The sequence below is a fragment of the Gigantopelta aegis genome, chromosome 6 (genome assembly GCF_016097555.1).
Source record: "Gigantopelta aegis isolate Gae_Host chromosome 6, Gae_host_genome, whole genome shotgun sequence".
Lineage (NCBI taxonomy): Eukaryota > Metazoa > Mollusca > Gastropoda > Neomphalida > Peltospiridae > Gigantopelta > Gigantopelta aegis.
In genome coordinates this window covers 59,617,326-59,634,873 of record NC_054704.1, presented here as the reverse complement: position 1 = coordinate 59,634,873, position 17,548 = coordinate 59,617,326, and the positions used below count along the sequence as shown (strand labels likewise).

General features: G+C 36.2%; 3 long non-coding RNA genes across 4 annotated transcripts in view; 1 reads left to right on the top strand and 2 right to left on the bottom strand.

Moving 5' to 3' along the window:
* LOC121374322 overlaps nt 1-9,018 on the bottom strand; it is a 57,679-nt gene extending 48,661 nt beyond the window's left edge. Inside the window, exon 1 of the long non-coding RNA XR_005958228.1 lies at nt 8,964-9,018. This is a non-coding gene — a long non-coding RNA (uncharacterized LOC121374322). The remainder of the gene's footprint in view (nt 1-8,963) is intronic.
* Nucleotides 1-11,315, top strand: part of LOC121374320 — a 116,468-nt gene extending 105,153 nt beyond the window's left edge. For both annotated transcript variants that reach the window (XR_005958226.1, XR_005958225.1), the window contains one exon: nt 10,545-11,315. This is a non-coding gene — a long non-coding RNA (uncharacterized LOC121374320). The remainder of the gene's footprint in view (nt 1-10,544) is intronic.
* Nucleotides 11,316-13,233: 1,918 nt separating this feature from the next.
* LOC121374319 overlaps nt 13,234-17,548 on the bottom strand; it is a 38,782-nt gene continuing 34,467 nt past the window's right edge. Inside the window, exon 4 of the long non-coding RNA XR_005958224.1 lies at nt 13,234-13,299. This is a non-coding gene — a long non-coding RNA (uncharacterized LOC121374319). The remainder of the gene's footprint in view (nt 13,300-17,548) is intronic.

Below are 17,548 nucleotides of genomic sequence, written 5' to 3'. Positions count from 1 at the left end.
TATGGGCTTACTTAGTGTGAATCAAACATAATTATTCATACATTCTATCTTCTGAATGACCAGTAAAGACCGTAACCTTTGGAAATTCACATAAACATCAGTTAGTGAATGCTATAGGTCAATAAATGTATGCCTAATTGTGTTTAAAGCCTTACCTGCTGAGATGCTAATGCATTATTATTTTATATTAAACTACATATATATATATATAATATACTGACACAGTCAAAACTCTGAGACAGATAGAGGATTTTGGGGGGTGGAGGGGTGGGGGGGGGGTTTCTAATGTAGAACATTATCCCACAGAGCATTGGCCCAGTGGACATTAACCGACTGAACAATAGCCCATTGGACAATAGTTGTTTATTTTTAAAAAAATTGAAAAAGCTAACAATATAGCCCACCTTTGATCCTCTTTTTTTTGTCTTGCTATATTTTATTCTGTAGTAAAAAATCATTCAATATACGTAGGAAGAAAACGTGAGACTGAGAGAGTGAAAGATAATAAAAGGACTTGTGAGAGAGTGAGACAAGAAGAATGAGTGAGACTAAGAGAAGTGGTAAGACTGAGAGAAGAGTTAGACAGAGTGAGATAAGAGAGACTGAGAGACAGAGTTAGAGTGAGAGAGAAGAAAGAGTGAGAGACAGAGAGAGAAGAGAAAATTAACTGAGAGAATGAGTGAGAGACATTGAGACAAAGAGTGAGAGACAGAGTAAGAGAGAAAGGGTGAGAGATAAGAAAGTCCGAAACAAGAGAGAAAGACTGAGTCTGAGAGAAAGAGTTAAACAAAAGAGTAAGAGTGAGAGAGACAATATATACATATATATATATATATATATACTGAACAAAATAAGAAACTTCCGCTAACTTTGCTTGAACATAACTTGATGAAAACAAACCAGGGGAATAATTGTTATATATGCGTTTAAAGAGTGTTCCATGATGCATCGTTTGGTGCAAAAATCATGGCCATAGGTTAACAGAAACTGGGAGAAATTTTGACCAGTGGGAAGTGCAAATAAAAGATACCTTGCTGCCTGTCGTAAAAATGGTAGCCTATGTGGCGACAGTGGGTTTCCTCTAAAAACAGTGTCAGAATGACCATATGTTTGACGTCCAATAGCCGATGATAAGATAAAAAAATCAATGTGCTCTAGTGGCGTCGTTAAATAAAACATACTTTACTTCTTTTTTTAAATTTTGACCAAGTGTGGTAGGGGTTAAAAAAAACCCCACCCACTTAATAACAGGTATGACCACCTCTTGAATTGACCACTGCAGTGCATCGCAGGTGCATAGAATTGACTAAAGTGTTGATTTCTGCCTGTGGAATATTGTTCCATTCCTGAATGAGCGCTTGACGAAGTTCGTTGACGTTAGCGGGTGGGTTGGGACGACACCTCAATCGTCTGTCCAGACTATCCCAGATATGCTCGATGGGGTTGAGATCAGGACTTTTAGCGGGCCAGTCATCAATGAAATCAATGTTATTTGTCCTAAGAAAATTTACAGTGTCTCTAGCTGTATGAGAGGTGGCATTATCATGCTGAAAAATCGAGATGTTGGCGTTGTTATGGAACAGAGGAATGACGTGATGAGCGAGAATGTCATTGCGGTAACGTTGAGCATTTAAATTGCCATCAATGATGACTAGTGGTGAACGATAACCATGGACAATGGCTATCCAGACCATGACAGAACCCCCACCCCCGAAACGATCTCGTTCAAGAACACAACAGTCAGCATAGCGTTCATTTCTCCTACGGTAGACATGCACCCTGCCATCACCACGTTGTAAAGAAAATCTCGATTCATCCGAAAAAAGAACAGTATTCCAGCGTCGCCGTATCTAACGAGTGTGTACACATGCCCAATTAAGACGATGCCTTGCAACGTCTTCTGTCGATATGCCAGCATCAAGCATGCCAATCGCCCGTTCGCGTAAATTATTGGGTATTCTTGGCATACTAAAAATACTACAATGTAAAAAACTTTAATTTTTTTACAAATTTTGAAGCATGTTCATTCACTTGACAACAATGTCAGTAAGACAAGTAAAACAAATTGACCGAATACTACACGGGACATGTCGAACCATGCATGCACGTGCAAACTGAATTTCACGTTGTCGACGATTAACAGTGCAAAAATAATTGATAAAATTCATGAATCCTGATAATACAGCTCAAATCGGAAGTTTCTTTTTTTGTTCAGTATATATATATATATATATATATATATATATATATATATATATATATATTTAGAGAGACCAAGATATCTTTACTGTACTGTCAACATTTTACAATACCTCAAGATGCTTGTGGAAAGAATATTAAAAAGTTGTTTGGAAACATGCTGCCACTGTGCCTTTTTCTTCTAATTAGCAACCAGGGATCTTTGTCCATCACAGATAGCACATAATATTTGATAATACCAGTTGTTTGGTTAAAAAAGAAGTACACCATTGTGTTAGGGGTGACAATTTTGCGGTCAGTTTTACTGTTGCAATAGTATTGTGATAGTTAAACTACTATTGTGATAGTATTGCAATAGTATTGTGAATTGTTAAATCGCTTGATAACAGTAATATAAATAGATATGATGTGTGTGTGTTTGTGTGAGTGTTTGTGTGTATGTCTGTCTGTGTTTGTACTTAGTTATTTGTAATAATGTCACATGGCAGTGAAATGATATTTAATAAATTCATAATATAAAGACCCCACATTGTTGTTATGCTTTAGTTTCTATGGTGTCCAATGTTTTTGCAGAAAGATCAATTTATTATTAGACTTTATTTATGGTTTTGAATGTTTCTGCAGAAAAATATAAATTTTATGGTTTCCAATATTTGTGTAGAAAAATTAATTTGACCATGTGTTTTGACTTTAATTGCGATCACTGTGCAGTGACAATATTGTCAGCTGTTGAAAACACTATCTGAGGGCATGGACGTAGAGGTACTTCTTTGCAATGATGAATAACGATGAATATCTTTGATTATTTTTACTATAGGGGAGCAAACAATTACAGTAGTTATCGATAGTTGAATTAACTATTAATGCATTGCTATCGAGGCATTGACTATTGCAATATGTCGATAGTTCAATGTATTGTTACACCACTACATTTTGTTCACGTAGGGAAACTGATCCTGTACTTGAGTTCCTTGTAATAGTATGCAGGTCACTGTACAGCATCTCAGCTGATCTCACCAATAACTGCTGGACATTAATTTCTCTTTACGAAGTGAGGTGGGGTGTTTGTTTGAGGGTTTTTTAATTTATAAGAGTACTGTAGTGTTGTTATTGCTGCCTTCTAATGGATATAGGGTAAGCCCTAGACACAAAGTGGAAATATATTGACTGTCTAACATTGATATTCCAATCTGATAAACAGCTGTTACTATTGTGTGACTTGTCCAGCTGTTACAACTGTGATGAGTTCTAGTTCAGGTTTCTTGTCATTAAATACGTTTACTATCAAAATCTAATATTTTATTCTGCCATAAATTGTAAATCAATAGTAACAATAGGTAATGTTATTTAAATTTAGACAGTGGTAAATATACATTTATTCTGCATGTAATGAGGAAGTACAACAAAGTCTGAAATCATAAAAAAAAACAATTAATGAACTCTGTGGGATTAAGTTAATTCATTTTCATAAATTTCCTACTTTGCATTCACAATCCAGGGCCGTAGCTAGGATTTTTTGTTTGGGGGGGGGGGGGGGGGGGGGCAACTGAGTAGTTAATAATCTAAAACTCCTTAAACAGTTAAGAAGAGAATTTTCTTTAAGTTTCTATAGTGCTACAGCCCTGCAAACAAAATTCAGTCTTCACTAAATATAAATCATAATATAATAAAATTAAAATAGTTGATAAAGAACAGAGTGAAAAGTTCAAGGAATATTCACAAAATCCCAATAAAATTTGATTACCTAAACAATTCAACCAATAAATCTACAATAGTGGATGGCTGACATATTAAAGGAGGGGCTGAATGGTTCATATACAGTTTTCATATCCCACTTGTCGATATTTGTACATATAATTGAATTATGGCTACATATAAATTTGGGGAAAAAAACAAACTTTCTTCAATTTTAAAGCAAAGCTGTTTAAAAACAATTAAAAGCTGCAAATGGTAGCCATTAATTATTAGCTGAAATTGCAAATAAAAGCTGTATAATATTTCAAGTCATAATCCACTTCAGTAGATGAAATCATGTGCTGCAACCCATATTGTTTTTAAGTGTGGTCCATGCACACATGCTACATAATATAGAATATGGGGGAGGGTGTCAAGGGCATTTGGCCATAATAACTCTTTTTTTTTCCCCGCTCATTTTAAATTGTCTACTCATACAATTTTAAAACGTGTAAAGGTAACAATACAGTGATAATTATTGAATCCTTAAGTTTATTTTTGCATTTCTGTGGAATGTTATCTAGAGTGGACTTTGACCAGAAGTATAATTATACACATGTATCTCCAAGTGTTATGAAATAATCATGTCTTGGGGTTGATGTCCAAAAGTGTTTTCTCAACAACATGAAATACAGTGTCTAGTTTCAAGTCCATAACTACCTACCAGGGACATTTATGATCTGTTTTGTTTTTATCACGTACCCTCAAATTATTTAATGGCAGAAAGCCTAATTTGGCAAGTTTGTCTTTTTCACATTGTATAGGAAACAGTAAAGACAGATTACAACAGAAACATATTATACAGTAGACAAACCGGCATCTGTCTAAACCAGAGGGCATAGTTTTAAAGCCCTGTCCAGCTACCATTAATGTATTATGACTACAACTCTGCCTAAACCGGATGCTGTCTATTCTGAATTTCGGATGCAAATTCAAGAACAAAAGAACACTTTACATAGTAATTAGCTCTGTCTACCTGTATGTATGTATGTATGTATGTATGCCCACAAATGACTGTCAGGTCAGATGTTGGGAATTAATGTGCTTATATCAATTTAATGTTCAAGCACGCTCGTTGCGAGCATGATTTCTGACTAGGGCCAGAAACTGTGCTCACAATTGGCTTGAAATGCGTTAAATTTGTTTTAGGATGCATTTGGGCATGCTGTCTCATTCCAGGAACATTAACAAACATGGTAATTCAGCAACATGGTACAAAAAAAACTATATTTTGTAAAATCAAACACTTTTCTTCTTTCCCCATCACCTGTGCGTTTCTTTTTTGACAGAGTATATATACTATGTTATTATTTTTACTTCTTTTCTTTTATAATTCACTTTTGAAAAAGAAATCTGCTTTTTCTTGCATATTTGTCCCATTTAATCATTTAGATAGGGCTTTGTTTTAAATATATTCATCTAAAAAGTTAATTAATAACAGCATTATTAATATATTTGTTTAAAGAATGATTTTTGTACAATAATTGTAATTCTATATTTTGATTACGGTTTACATCTTTTGCGCCACTGATGACAATTGGTATTTAAGGTCATAGGGTGAGACAGGTGATAGAATTAAGTTACTGGAAACTTGCAGTGAACAGGTGTTGCCTGGTGTCTGGCCTTGTCTGGCCAGCTAAACCTTACTTGGTGGACATTGAAGCAAATTGTATCAGGACAAAAGCTGTTAGTGTCAACTAGTGGTCAATCACGGTCTTCAACTCCACTGTCAACAGTTGCTGTCTTATTACAAAAATACTGTTTTCAATTTGGAATATGATAATTAATCTTGAATGTGTACTGTAGGTATGAAAAGCTGTAACTAAATACGGCTCACAGTTGACAGTTTGTTTTGTTTAATGGCACCACTAGAACACAAACCATTTATATTGTTCAAATCAGCATCCCATTGACAGCAAAAAAAATCACTTTGATTAAATTAACTATTATGCAACACATCAACAGTGCATGACTGTCAATTTTTTCCCATCACTTCAAAACCAGTTTTGTTTTTTTCTTTTTTTAATGCACTGCGCATATGCGAGTGTTGACGCTTCACTGCTTACATACTATGCTAGTGTGGGATGGGCTTTAGATGTCAAACAATTAAATAATTGTTACACATTTTCTGAATGTGAGAGAAAACCTGCTAATTTATCAGTTATTAAGCACTAGTTGGAATGGAAAACTACCTTCTGTCCACAGTTGTGTTCTTTATGTGTATTATTATGTCAAATGTACTGTGAGAAATCAGTGTATTATGGTACAGTTGTACTTAGTGATTAGAAGAGAATCTGGTGTGACGTATGCAGATGTCACATCATGAACATTACCCGGAACGTTCCATTATTAATGTGTTTGTTACCTTGTCACTCGACATATTTACAAACAACACTTTTTGTTTTATCCTGTTGTCTGTGAATAACACTTAAATACTGAAGCACCCCATTGTATCTGCGGTTGATGATAATACCGGTAGTCTAATTTATAGTATGGGTGTCCTGTAAGGAAGTATAGGTTAATGAATAAACGAGGAAGTAATTAATTAGATTGTGCAGGAGGGTGATAAATCAGAGATAAGTATTTCCTGCTAAGAGATATATGGTCTATACCCAGCGCACATGGAAGGAAGCCGGATAGGACACTGTTCCCCTGACATCACTTGTGCCCAGTGGGACTGGTCACGGCTGTTGCACAACAAGGATGTAGCTGTAACTTACATTGTGTGGCTCATGTTTCTTTGTCAGTCTCATCGTGATGTATATTTCTACACTAACTATGTTCGCCTCCAGTTACTGTTGGGATTATTTTACATTCACTATATTAGCAGATAATTTACCTTTCTCCAGCCCTCTTTTAAAAACAGTTTTAGTCTTTTAAATTGAAAAATAATGTATGCAGTAAATTAACTGAGTATGAAGAAATTAGAACAAAAGAGAAAGGAATTGTTTAATATGTATTCCATAGACGGGATGGCACATACCACTGCCATGTGTATACTAGTACAGCTTATGGAGCACTGTTTAGAGACAGACAGACAGAGAAACAGAGAGAGAGAGAGAGTGTGTGTGTATGTGTTTGTGTCCCAATGGGTCTATGGAGTTGGGTTTTTACAAGCCAGCAGTCAACCAGGGAGCAGTGCTATGGCCACTGCTGTCTGAAACACCAGAAGTGCAGTGTGGTAAAGGTTAATAAGACAATGGAGAAAATCAATGCTCTTGTAAGTGGAGAGACTGTTTAAAATGCAGGATGACACACCCATGCATACTAGGAAGCCATGAACTATATTTGTTGACTCCCCTTCATCTGCTTTTACAGTGCATGATAAAAACAAATAGGGCAGTAGAGCAGGTCACTGTAGGTCGGTTATTCACCCCTTGGCTTGTTTGAACTGTCTTGTGTTCATTCAATAGTAGGTTCTACTTCACCAAATAGAATTCCACAGATGACAATAATGTATGTGGCTAAAAATACTATATGGAATATGTCATGCTAGTACTACAGTTCTGTTTTACACAGATGTCATGATCATGTAAATAACGTCCTAAATGTAATGTAAAAAAATGTGTTGGGTGAAACTACACTTGTGGTAGCCCGAGTACTCTGATGGTCAGAGAGCTAGACGGACATTTGGACAGTCGGAGAACAATCTCTATCCATACTGCACAATCTCTGCCTACCAAACCTTTAACAGTAGTCATAGATACCCACTCTAATGCAACAACAATCCTATGTTTGACATTAAATACCTTTACATCGATCATTTTAGAGTTGCTCGATAAAAGAAAATTTCATATAAAAATCACTATTACATACATTACAGGAAGAAACCTGCCAGCAACTACGTATTTAACCGGAACATTATTGAAACGGGGTGCTGTCGGGTTTGTCCTATAGTTTGTGTATTATTGAAACAGGGTGCTGTCGGGTTTGTCCTATAGTTTGTGTATTATTGAAACAGGGTGCTGTCAGGTTTGTCCTATAGTTTGTGTATTATTGAAACGGGGTGCTGTCAGGTTTGTCCTATAGTTTGTGTATTATTGAAACGGGGTGCTGTCAGGTTTGTCCTATAGTTTGTGTATTATTGAAACGGGGTGCTGTCAGGTTTGTCCTATAGTTTGTTTATTTGTGATTAATATGTGATAAAATTGGTTATCGGGGAGCTAAAAAATGATCGATGTAAAGGTATTTCACGTCAAACATATGATTGTTGTTGTATTAGAGCAGGAATCTTTGACTACCGTTTGGTAGGCAGCGATTTTGCAGAATTTATATAGATTGGTCTCCGATGGTTAGAGTGTTGATAACTGTCCAAATGTCTGACTAGCTCTCTTACCATTAAAAGTACTTGGGCTATACTTGCATGATCATTGAGTAAACAAAACTTATCATTCTTGCAGTGTTCAGAGGCCTGACTACAGATTTTGAAAGCTATGTCAGTATTACTATATTGTAAAACCATTGTAAGCTGTGACATCACTACGTATTACTATATTGTAAAACCATTGTAAGCTGTGACATCACTACGTATTACTATATTGTAAAACCATTGTAAGCTGTGACATCACTACGTATTACTATATTGTAAAACCATTGTAAGCTGTGACATCACTACTACTGCCATAGCCTACAATAACATTGCATACATTCATTGATTTTGTGACACTGTCCCATTTAACACCACTGGCAGAATTGGTAGTATTAAAAATTAGGTGCACTTCAAACTTTCATCCAGCCAGACATTACTTGGTATAGTGCTATCAGCAGTTCATAGTAGTAGTATTGAGAGAGAATCTGCAGTTAGTTATAAATAACAAACACACTACTGTTACACATGGAGCCATTAAGTACACACTTTCACAGACTATTTACAGTACATTTGGAGAGCTCTCAGATAAAAAGTACAGCTGTTTTTATACTCAATTTTCTATTGTGCATTAATCTCATAATAACCTAAGACTACATGTAAGTGTGCACCTGATTGTTAATTATTACTCACCCAAGTAAAACTAATAAAAAGTTTTACTAACCTGTAAGTGTGCTCTTTATCTTTTAGCTGTACAGTCAAATTTGCATGCATTAAAAGTTATGATTGGTTAGTAAGGCTTCACAATTAGGTCATTCACAAATGAATAGATCTATATATTTCCATGAGTCACTGAGTACAACACATGGATATATGCAAACAAAAAGTGTTAATAAGTATCTTTTAGTATTTGATTCTTGTGGGTTTGGTTTTTGTTTTTGTTTTTTTAATTTGTAAAAATCTCATAGGAACAATGTTAATGAACAGGAATATAAAAAGATTATGAAGTAAGATTTAAAACTTGAAATCAGAAATTATTCCTCTATTAATTTCTTATGACGATTGCAATATAAATTATTGTGCAGACCTCACCATTTGAGGGGAGCTGTCATTCTTGCTCCCCATCACTCCTCAGATACTACTTCAAGGAAGGAAGGAAATGTTTTATTTAATGGTGCACTCAACACATTTTATTTATGGTTATATGGTGTCGGACATATGGTTAACAACCACACAGATATTGAGAGGAAACCCTCTTTTCGATTAGCAGCAAGGGATCTTTTATATGCACCATCCCACAGACAGGATAGCACATACCACAGCCTTTGATATACCAGTCGTGGTGCACTGGCTGGAGCGAGAAATAGCCCAATGGGCCCACCAATGGCTACTTCAAGGAGAATAATTTTTAGTTCCCTTTAACATATAAAATTATATGGTATTAAAATGATAATATCTTAAATAGCTCCCCATAGTTTTAAATTATAGTAATAAAAGGAAGAAATGTTTCATTTAACACAGACACATTTTATTTATGGTTATTTTGATTTGGACATATGGCTATGGAACACTCAAATAATGAGAGAGCTAAGAAACCCGTTTCTGCCATGCGAGGGATCTTTTATATGCATGTTCCCACAGACAGGTAGTACACACCATGTCCCTTTTTACACCAGTTGTGAAGCATTATTTACATAAAATAGTCTCCTCTTTATCTGTCAAAAATGAAGATGGTATTTTAACACAATCTCTTTTGACAAAATTTAACTTTAACTTTTAAATTTGACATGATATAGTATTTCACTCACTGGAACAGCTTGGCCATTTGATATTTACTGTCCAGTCATAAAATGCAGATAATAATTAATATATTTACAACATTAAAGCTTTTTAATGCAAGGTGATTTTTCTTTTCTGATGCAATTGTTGGTATTACATTGCGATGCATCTGCTGTGTGATAATACTGCAAAAGGCTGCTGTGTTAACTGATGAAGTTGAGCCCTAACGTAATCACAGTAACGTCACTGCATGCACACACAGTGGAATAACCTGCCAGGAATGTTGCTCATCTGCTTGCTGATGTAAGCTGTGAATGATCTGGATAAAAATATACTCTTAGATCTCCAGATGTAGTTGAAACATGTTACCAAAAACAGATCTAATGCATTATTAATAATGTTTTCATCATCATAAAAGAGATTATTTTTAAGTGCATTTTTATTATCAAATGTCTATAGATTATAGAATGTTTTATTATTTATTTATTTTTTAAAAGAATGTACAGATTTTTTGATTTTTTTTCAGACTGTGATGCCTGTATGAGAAGATGAAGGCAGCTAAGAACAATGGTGACACTGACTACTAGTATCCCATGAGCATGGTTCATCAGACAGTTGACAGACAATTATAATTTTACTATAACAGCACTGAACTAAACGGATCACAATTGACTTGATGTTACGGAAATACTTCAGTAGTTTAGTAATTAGTCAGGGAACTGTATATCAGTGATAGTGATTTCTAATATTAAGAGATATAATTGGTAATTAAAAAAAAACACCAAATTTTTAAATGCACATTGGTGAAGAGAAAATGAGTTATCCATTTGTTAATGGCAGTAAAATAAATAACATTGGGAAGAAAGCAAAATGTGGTTTAGTAGAATGGAATAACTTGAAATATACCGAGAGGCATAAATAGTGCAATGTGTATTTCACTAAATATTCTCTTATAGAAATATCATATACATGTATATTAAGCATGGTGTTTATTGCAACAGCACAATGTTGCATAGAATTTTTTTTGGCACATGCGTTGCCTACACTCGTCTCCTTATAAATACAACCTTCTTTTCTTTTTTTTTTGGAGGGGGGGGTGTTCCTGTCTTTTTTTAATATGCCACAATAAGTAATCCTGACAAAATGCTCTTTTATTGTGAAAAAAAACAAGTTGTGGGGTTTTTCAAACTCATTTTATTCAATCCCCCCCCGATTTGAACAATATCATCTTTCTATTACAGTTGTTACCAATATGTCATATGATATGACATTTCTTTAATAAAATAGCAGTGAAATACCCATTGTGTTTTTATGCCTCTCAGAATATTTAGAAAGAAAGAAATGTTTTATTTAACGACGCAATCAACATATTTTATTTCTAGCTATATGGCGTCAGACATGGTTATGGACCACACAGATATTGAGAGAGGAAACCTGTTGTCACCACTTCATGGGCTACTCTTTGATTAGCAGCAAGGGTTCTTTTATATGCACCATCCCACACAGGGTAGTACATACCACAACCTTTGATATAAGTCGTGGTGCACTGGCTGGAGCAAGAAATAGCCCACTGACGGGAATCATTCTTAGACTGACCGAGCATCGAGCGAGCACTTTACCACGTGGCTATGTCCCGCCCCTCCAGAACATTTAGATACATACAAGTTGTGTATTAGAAAGTTAAGGTGGTAAATTAGGCAGTGGAATACATCTATAATGTCAATCTTTATCAGACAGACAGTTATTTTAGCCATCTGTAAAACACACGCAGAGCTATTTTGGTCATATGTACCAAGCATACAGCTGTCTTGATATTATGTATCTCTCTCACACAAACACACACACACACACACACACACATGCATATACTACTACTACTACTACCAGTGTTTTGTCTAGCTGAACCAGACTCCAAGACAGCTGCTATGTGTGACATGTCTAATATGTGGGGTCTTCTGTATGAGGCATGCATTGGACCTCTGGTTCTGTGTCATCTTCTGTTCCCAGGCCATGGGTATCATGCAAATAGACTTTCTAATTGCAGACAAATATAATAACTATCTCTATTAAATATTAAATATGAAAATGTAACCATTAATACCAAAGAGACATATTGATGTACTTTTTTTTTTATCATTTGGGTAGCTAGATATTTTTATAATTTTAAACATAGTTCATCCAGTGTTCAAGATAGAATACTCTTTCATATTTTGACCGTACACAAAACAAATGTAATAGTAATACATAAAATATGGCCAAGTTGTTCAAATTGTGTTTCTGTGTTTGAAATGTTGATCTTTAACTGACAATTTTAGCTGCTGTCACACCACACCTGCATGGAGCAGGTATTACATACATGTGTAGGTACATGCTGTTGAAGATCCTTACAAGACAACACACATTTTCTGAGAGGATGAGATTATTATTTCACATATGACATTAAAATATACCCATTGGGGCAGGCTTTTTTTTTTTATTGATAGTTATAAAATCTGTCTGCCACTTTATCTTCTGTAAAAAGAGGTATTGTTTTGTGGGTAAGATGGGTAATTCTTTTTGATAAGTAAAGCAATTTTTTGTCCAAGGGGGTGGGGGGTGGGGGCAATAGAAGAATTCTTTGATTTGAACCACTCTACAGTCATTTAAGATATCTTTTACGTTCATCAGAAATAAGAAATTCAGCCACAAACTGTGAATCGGTGAAACTGTTCTGACATAAGTTTGTTGATGATTTGTTTTGGTTTATACCCAGATAAACGTAAAAAAATAACAGACAATTCTTATAATTAAATTTAGAGTAACTCATTTTACGTGCTCATATATCACGAAGGTTTCGAACACGCCTGTCACGGGCTTAACCTCTGACATCGCCAGTAACCAAGTCCGGGCCAGGAAGGGGGTGGTAAGTTTGAGGTGGGCGGAATTAGGAATAAAAATTTAGAAATTAGGTCAGAGACCTAAAGCCAAAATGAGATAACTGAACATCCTAATCATGTCTGGCAAAAAAAAAATTAGAGTGCTCGGTCAAAAACGTTTTAAGGTGATTTGAGCAATTTAGATGGGCAGCCAAAAATAACGTGTGTTGGACTATTTATAAAAAAATAAACATAAAATTTTGAGCTACGGCCAAAAACTTTTAAAAGTCCAATAAAGCCCTTACCTGAAGGCGAAGGTTCTTGGAGAAGGACTACGGCAAGCTGATGAGTGGAGTAGTGGCAAATCGGGGGATGAAGCACTTTCATTTCTGATCTTGTAGAAAGGTGATGACACGTCTGTAGTCACTGCCAAAGAGAACTTTGATGATATGATGAATGGTCTGGCTATCTATCTCGCTAATCAGGATCGCTTGGTGGTAGACATCTCCTCGGCATTGACTTAGGACTAGTCCCGACTTGCCGGTTGGTGACTTGATGGTATGAAGCTCAAAGGCACTTCCATCAGGGAGGGATCTAAAATCCTCTTCAACCACTCTGCCCATCAGCGTCGTCTTGTCCGTCGTGTCCCCCTGCATGAACTTCAGAAAGCCAGACCTGATCTTCCCGATCTGCAATTTCCAGACGGCTTCAGAGTCGGAGGGGGACGGTGCTGGTGCTGATGTTGAGTTTGGAGGAGGCCGGGCCTTATCAGGCTGGTAGCTCGGCTGAGCGACGGCCTTCCTCTTCTCAATGGCTCCTATCCAGACCACAGCCTTGCGAACTGGCAAGATTGGTGACAGTGGCTAGTTTCTAGCAGGTGGTATAATAGAGGGTGAGGCCATCACAAGGCATCTCACATTGCTGCATCTAAATCGTCCCTCGGAGTGGCTGGCAGGTCCCGTCAACTTAGGTTGGGTCGGAGGTGGTGTTGCAGAAGGAACCACTGCTGGTGGTTAAGCCACCAGTTTTGGTACCCCCTGTGCCACCCCTGGCATGCGTTTCCTTTTTCTCCATCTCCTCTTCTTCTGTACTACTGCGTCGCCGTACACCAAACCATGACCTGGTGTACGCGACATGATACTCAAGTAGCGTTCCATAGCTGGCTATATCAGTCCCCCCAGGTGGGGGGGGTAAGTCGAGACATGACGACACATCTAGCTTCATCGTGATTGTCTAGAATGCACCTTAAATTTAGAACATACGTACTAATAATAATGCTAAAAGTTCATATTTTATTTTGAATTCTTACACACCTGTTGGTGAGAACACTGTGTTATTTATGATTATACATACTTGTTAACACACATGTACGTGTGTTAACAATTTCAAGACATACGTCTGGCTGCTCCTAGGTGATGACCAGGTCACCAATGCCATACATCCAATAAAAAACCAGTGCGATGGAAATCAATTAGACTGTGATATATAGTTAACCTGACAATCATGTCTGTGATGCATAAGTCAGCTACAAGTGCAATGGCTGTAAATAACGTTTAGTCAAAAAAGATGTTAAAATTTGCTTAAAACCTGGTTTTTGAGGATATGTAAGAATAGAATAATACATTTGTGTCCGTTAGATACCATTTATCTCAGAACTCGTTGTTTAAAAACCTATCAAACTCGCTTTCACTCCTTAGATACATTTTAAAACAACTCGTCGTGAGATAAATGGTATCTAATAGCCACTCATGTATTAGTCTCTACTTATTTTTTAGTTCTAAAATAATAACACTCAATAATAAAATGATGTCATGAGATATGGCGTTCCCTGACAACTTGAGTTTTACATTCATTGAGATATGGCGTTCCCCGACGACTTGAGTTTTACATTCACTGAGATATGGCGTTCCCTGACGACTTGAGTTTTACATTCACCGAGATATGGCGTTCCCTGACGACTCGAGTTTTACATTCACTGAGATATGGCGTTCCCTGACAACTTGAGTTTTACATTCATTGAGATATGAACAAACTCATGTTTCTACGGCTGGACCATGCAATGAGATAATGTAATATTGTAATGAATGCATCAGAAATTTAATTATTCTTTATAGAAACAGTTATATTGGAATATTAGAATGTTGTCATTCTTACAAGACAAGGACTGCGATGTAGGGTTGGACAGCAAGCACTATCCGAACAGAAAAAGAAATTGATGGGTCTCGGAAAGGGAGAAAGAAAAAGGTGCAATGGGTTAAAAAAAGAAAAAAAAAGAAAAAAATTACTGTTATCACGCAGCACATTTTAATCTGTGTGGCTGCTGACTGTCTAACAATGTGATTGTGACAACTTGGTCTGAGAAGGAATAAATATTCTACCACCACACAGATTACTGTTTCCAGTTAGCAGCAATGGCCCTTGATAATACCAGCTGTAGACCACAGGTAGGAATGAGGGTAGGGAACAAATATCCTATTACACCTTGATAAACTGTCATTGAGCCACATTACACTTGAATAATGAACATGAATACATTAGCTGAATTAACATATTTGACTTAAAACATTGAAATTCATTAAACTCCTAATTTTTTAATATTGAAAAAAAAAGGAAAGAAAAAGTCGTCTTGCTGAAAGAATGATGTTTTTGCTAAGGACATATAGCCGAAACCAGACAGGTAGAGTTTATAGATTTTTAACATACTGTCCTTATCACAGAGTTCATGGCTGGAAGTGAAAACAGACTGGGAAGGAGGTAATACAAAAGGGCATGTGTCAGAAGCCGTCTCGCCACTGGGATGAGTTCTGGCAAATATGTTTTTATAGTGTGCTGTGAGCTATTTCTCACTCCAGCCAGTGCACCACGACTGGTACATTAAAGGCCATGGTATGTACTACCCTATCTGTGGGATAGTGCATATAAAAGATCCCTTGCTGCTAATTGAAAAGAGTAGCCCATGAAATGGCAATAGCGGGTTTCCTCCCTCAATATCTCATATAACCGTAAATAAAATGTGTTGAGTGCATCGTTAAACAAACCATTTCCTTCCTTCCTTTACTGTGAGCTGGTCACTTGTACAGAACAGCTGATCATGTGCACTTTCTCTCTAAAACAATGATACCCATCTGACAGGGCACCTCACAGAATGTGAACAATGCTTGGAACTGCCAGATATCAAAGGATTCAATACACAATGTCATGTACAACCAAATTAATGTGTGTCGGTATGCTCTCTTTCAGATGTATGGCTTTATTCAAAAGGTTAATGTTAGGACCTTTTTGAACCTTTTATTCTTTATAGAACTAGAATATAGAATTCAATGATTTTATTGTCTGCTGTAAGTTCAATACTCTTCATCAAGCTAAAACAAATGTAGGGTTTAAGCTGGATGCCACATTTAACTAAACAGACTTATTTTTTAAAATAGCTATACACATACAAACAGATGGTTTTCAAATTAACCTTTTGGAAATAGGTAATGGCATATATTCACCAAATTCAACTTTGCATATGGCAGTTTGGTGACAGCTTAAACCCCCAAAATGTACATAGCCTTCCGACAAGCAATAAATTTGTTAGAATAATGTGGGTGAAGACACCAAGTTCCGTTTCTTGGACTGTCTATGTCTCTGTATCGGTCTCTCTATCTTCTGTCTGTCATTTCTCCCCCCTCTCTCTATCTCTCTCTCTCTCTCTCTCCTGCTCTCTAGCAGCACCTTCCGTCTACCTTCCATCCACCACCATCATAGTTACTTATAGTTACCTTGTTTTTGTTAAAATAAAAAGAACATGTTTTTTGGCTAAGATTTATAAATGCATGTACCAGGAATAAATCTGTAGTCTAATCTGGATTTAGAGCAGTTACAAAGTTGGTTTCTTTTCTCTCTCTCTCTTTTTTTTTTTAAATCAACATTGTTCAAAACTGTAACACATACATGTATCTCAGGATAAAAAAGTAAATAAATAATAAGTGTTGGCTGTGAATGAATCTAAATTTATCTGAAGAATGTGTTCACTAAATATAACAACAAAAAATCATCAAATTTTATAAAAGGTGCCTTTGGCAAAAATATTTTTATTGTCTACATGCACAAATATATGGAACAGTTTTTGAGAATAAAAAAAAAAATGGATTGATCTAAACCTGGAGCTGCCAGCCATGTTCAATGTACAACCTGATTTAACATTAAAATATTACACATATTTTGAGATTTCCTTTTTTAGTCCCCCAAATGCAACCTGAGGAACCCTCCATTAGAGAAAGTGGACAGTCATGTGGACAAGTTCACAGTAGAAGAACTTCTAAAAGAAATCTCAAGGCGAGTGGGGGGGGGGGGGGGGGGGGGGGGGTGTGAAGTGCATTTTATCTTGGAAGAAAAGCTTTTGGGTTGGTCAAAGATTGTGTGACTAATTGACCATCGTTTTTAGTACATACATTACCTAAATCTAGATGTTGAGCACCTGCTTAATGGGATAATATTTTTGACATCAAATTTTGTATCCTACACCATTTTAAAAGTAAACTGTATTAAATACTACCATGTGTGGACAACATAATATTAGGGCGTCGGAAAGTTTTTTTTTCTTCCTATGGTGCTCACATAGATCTCATATACATTGCTTTCATGGCTGTATGAACTTTTAATTGCTTCCGACGCTCCTGAATATACAGAT